Below are 5,000 nucleotides of genomic sequence, written 5' to 3' on the forward strand. Positions count from 1 at the left end.
GGCAACACGCTTTATTCGTGTCCTTCCGCGCTGACATCGCGCCCCCTCTTCTTTGTGATTTCGGTCATCGCGTCTGTGTGCTTTATATCCGCGCTGACCTCGTTTTTTTGAGACAGCACGCTTTTTCCCTGTCCTTCCGCACTGATGTCGCAAAGTTGCTGAAGGTCTCCCCCTGTCAGCGCCGAGTTGCTGAAGGCTACCCGCGCTGAGCCTGAAAAACTCATTCTTGACCAAATCGGCCTCCTGAACCTCTTGCTGTGACTTTCCCTTCTTCTCTCCACCTGTCTAATGACTTGTTTTTCACTGTCTGAACTTTGAACTGTTTGATTACGAAGCTTAGCCTCATAGGGTTTCGTTTTGCTCGGTTTTGAGTTTGCAAATACCTTCCCTCTTTGCTTTCGCTGCTTGGTTCGTGTTCCCACCATCACTTTTGCGATTGCTGGATTGTGTTGTGTCTCTAGTTGACTGGTTGTGACTTTCGTCCTTCGGGTGTTTGCCTTTTTCTATTGATTTCGCGCTCTAACTCTAGGACATCTAGAGGTCGCGTGTGTGTCAAGCCTACCGTAGGGAGCTTGTTTGTTTGTTCGACCAGCCAAGTTCAGATCTGTTCACGCACTTGTTCAGTGATTGTTGGAGTGCTTTGGATTGTGTTTCCAAGTGGTTTCTTTTCGCTTCCTCCTTGCTTGCAATCCTTGCTTGTCTTACAGAGCTTAGATTACATAGCTCGTGCAGACCTTTGTTTTCCTTTGATTTGGAAGCTTTGGTTGAATGTTTTGGGAACTTTGTGTGCTTTCATTAAGTAGTTTACTTGGTGTTCCGGTTCCTCCAAATTATTTTAGATGCTTTGTGTCACTGAAAGAAAATCAAACTGGTAGCTTTGCTTTTGAAAATTGAAAAGGAAAAGAACATTTCATTGATTTGCATCTTCAAAAGAAAAGTTTCCTTTCCTCCCTTTAGTTGCATTAAGTTGCTTGTTTGCTTGTACTTGTTTTGTTTGATAGAAAATTTCTTGCCCTCTCGTAGCTAGAATTCATCGAATAAAACGGAATTCTTTGGCATATAGATTGCATCTAGGTAATTGTGAGCGAACATACGATAGAGCTTGAAATCGAAACTTAATCTCAAGATCAACTATAAAATGAACCAAATGAATCTAAAAACGCATTGGAACTAAACGCAAATATCTAGAGGTCTAGGTTAGAGACGTGTTCCGGCGTCTTTAAACATAGTCACTGTTGTTTCACATTAGGTTGGGTGATTCCTCCTTCTGTGACTCGATAGTGGTCTAACACGGACTGCGCTCCCACGTACCGTCGCGTATATAGGGAGACCCCACTAGGCTTTTATCCTTTATCCATAGGAAGCCGAGTCGGCCGCCCTACGATTCGCAATGCAGTGAACACAGCATTCACGAAGATTGACCACCCGTACCCTAAAAAGTATTCTGTGGTTTTGCGAAGAGTTTGGCACACCCTCTACCTAGAATTCCAGAGCAGTCACTTTTGATCCTTTTCGGACTCCCTAAACGAAAAGGTGCCTGTGAGCGTCTTGTCACTTCGTGCTCATAAAACATTCGAAGGAGACTGGAGTCATCTTTTCGTCCTTTTCTCGACTCCTGAAATATGAAAAGGTCAAGTTTGGTTCTTGTGTCTTAAAATTAATTTGGCCACGATAACATTTCCTGTTAGGTCTTGTGTGCGCTAGCTTGAGTAGGTTTCGTGTTCGTTTGCTATGGCAACTTTTCCGGGATTCACTAACCCAGGTTCCCCCTCTGATGGGAATCCAGGACAATTCCCTCCTCTTGGGAATGTTGGTGCTCCGTATATGGCGACGTTGTCCCTACCAGGGTTAACTGTCGGGTTGCCTGTGTGGTTGTTTTCAACCTCTTTGGTCCCTACCGTATCGGCTGTTAGTCCATCAGTCCCTCCACCTGAACAACCTCATGTTGATCCTAAGGTGGATCTCTCCCCTTCGACGCCTACTTCTACGTCATCCTCTTGTACTTCGCCTGGTGAAATTCTCAATGAGAGTAACCAGGTGGCTAAGAAGAAGAAGAGGAAGACCAAGAAGAAGAAGTCCCCTCAGGGAGAGCCTACACACACAGTCCCCCTCTCAAGTCTAGCTATCCACTCCAGTACACCTGAAATCGGGTCACCTTCTGCTCCTCTGCGGAAGGTTAAGTTTCCTTGTCGATTATGCAGGGAGGACCATCTGCTTCGTGATTGTCCTGGCATTCCCAGGGTATTAGAAGTATGGTCTCACGATCTGGCCCGCCCTTCTTCGTCCACTGATGATCATGGCGATGCTACCCCATCAGTTGGGAATGGTAAGGAGAAAGGGAAGCTTCGAATCCCCTGTCGACTTTGTGAAGGCAAACATCCCCTTCACCTTTGTCCACTCATGGATAAAGCCTCCACTGTTTTGGAAAGTCTCCCAGCTCCTTCACCCCAACTCCCCGTTGGATATCAACATCTTTCTGCAGCTGCAGAGCATTCGCCTCCCGGCAATGAGATTGGTTCACATTCTTCTCTTGTCCAGGCCCCTCTTCCCGAACCTGGCTGTGTCCAGCCTGTTCCAGACGAACCATTGGTCGGAAAGAGTGTCGACTGGAGTTCACCTCCTGTCGACCACTCTGTTTGGGAAGAGCAAAATTCTCATGTTCTTCTCGTCTCCTCAGATTCTCCTGAGCTTGATAAAGGTTCTCCTGAAACCTCTCTGGAGAATTTAGATTCGGTTCTTTCCGAGCAGGGGGGCAACCATATGGTTCCCCCACCAAGTAGTTCGGTCATTTCCTTTGATTGGAGTCGTTTGACTACCCCTCCCCTTCCATCCCACGTGCCTTTCTGGGTCACCGCCTATGCTTGCAATAAGGTGCTGCCTGGCACTGTGTTAGACGAAGGAGCATCGGTTAGTCTTATGCCCGTTACTACTTGGCGAGCTTTGGGTTCCCCATCGCTTGTACCTATCGCACCGCATCTCACCGCGTTTGACGGAGGAACGAGTCAGCCATTAGGGATCCTTCCAAAGTTTCCTATTACTTTGGGGGGCAAAACTGTCTATATAGACATCTCAGTTACCCAAGGTTCTTTAGACTTCAGTCTTCTCCTTGGTCGTGATTATGTGTATGCCATGGGAGCCCTTGTTTCTTCACTTTTCCGTGTGGTTTGTTTTCCACACGATGGAAGAATCGTGACGTTTAATCAATTATCGTTCGTTCGTCCACAAGCCCCTCCGGCGCACTTGTCCTTCCCTCCTGGCTTTCATCCACAAGTTGCATCTGCTTCGCCGCAAATCAACTATGTGGCCACCTACCCCATGCCCGTACCCAGTGATGACACCATCGTGCATAGTGTCCTGCGGGCATTAGGTCCTGATTTCCAAGATGTCGGCCTTTCCTCCGGAGCCACTTTCTTGGGGGCCTCCACTTCCTGTTCATTATGATGAAGTCTGGTCAGAGCATAGTTCCTTTCCGGTGTCAAGCTCCTTAAAAAATGAAACTAGGCTTAGTCCGAGGATAGTTTTGATCTTGTGGCGACCTCGTTAAAAAACGAAACAAGGTGGTCGAGCATAGTTCCTGATCTTGTGTCAAGCTCGTTAAAAAATGAAACAAGGGTTATGAGGATAGTTCTTTTACTGTGTCAACCTCATTAAAAAATGAAACCCCTCCCCTGTCCAGATCGAGTCTTTGATTAAGATCTCGTAAAATACAAGTCGAGTCTTTCCTAGATCTCGAAAGTGAACCTTCATTCCATCCACTTTGTTGAATGCAATGAAGCTTGGGGGGCATGTACCTCGATTTTCATTATTATGCTGGGGGCATGCAAACTTATAACAAGCATAGTTTTTCGTTTCAAGCTTGTGTAAACATGAAACATAATCCAAGCAGAGTTCTCCATGGTTCAAGCTTGTGTAAAAATGAACCCATACCCGATTTACATCTTGTGATTGCCATTTTTATCCGCTGAATTCTGTTAGATAAGCCTTGGTTGTTTCATTCCATTGCTACCATCTCCTTGGCCGATCATATGCTCTCACTTGGTTGTTTTTCCTTTCCTGAGGAACCGTAGCGATGAGTGGTTTTATTAGCCAGCCTCTTGACCATTACATGTTTTGAGCAGTTCCACCATTACCGGAACCAGTTGCTACCCTTTATACCACTCGTTCCTCTAGGACGAGTTGCCTTTAAGCTCTTTTCTGACTCGTAAAATATGAAAAGATTGCCGAGTATTTTTCCCTTTTGACTCGTTAAAGAGAATAAAAATGGAGGTCTGCTTTCAGCTCTTTTTTCGACCGTTTAACTTAAAAAGATTGCCGGGTGTTTGTCGTTTCGCACTCGTTATTGGTTCCAAAACGACGTACTTCTGACTGCTTTTCTACTTTTTCGGGTCGAAGTCACTACTTATGAAAAGTACTCCTCGATCGTAATGGTCGGGCGGTTCTTTCGAGCATTGTTTTATACTTTTTCGGGCTCGAGAGACACAATTGTACGAAAAAGGACCCCCCTGGAGTCTTCTTTTCTGCTGTCTTTTCAGGCTCTCTAAACAAGAAAAGACGCCGAGTTTTTCCTTTGTCAGGCTCGTTAAACACTTGATGACATCGGACATCGTCGAAATGACACTCTTCAAGCATATGCTATCCCCGTCAAGCTTGTCACCCAAAAATAATCGGGGTACCTGCCAGAAATGGTGGGGAAAAGGGAACTGTAATAATTGTCGTGTCGGCAGTATGTCGCTCTTGAACATGGCACTAGCCTGCATTCGTGTCTGGGTGGGGATATCTCATCTCCTTTCACATTAGCCTCCGTGGGTTTGGGTTATCCTATTTTGACCTCTCATCTACTTATTGCCCTGTCACCATGACCCTTACTCATTTGATGTCAAATACTGCCAAGCCCGCCACAGTGCCGCCGATATGTTCAAGAGAAGTTGACTTCTGTAATAATACAACCTCATCTGCTATCTCACACAAATCATTTCTCCTCTGTCTCGCGTCGATGATGT

The sequence above is a fragment of the Pinus tabuliformis genome, chromosome 4_2 (genome assembly GCF_031772625.1).
Source record: "Pinus tabuliformis cultivar Carrire ecotype Pingquan chromosome 4_2, CPIR1, whole genome shotgun sequence".
Classification (NCBI taxonomy): Eukaryota; Viridiplantae; Streptophyta; class Pinopsida; order Pinales; family Pinaceae; genus Pinus; species Pinus tabuliformis.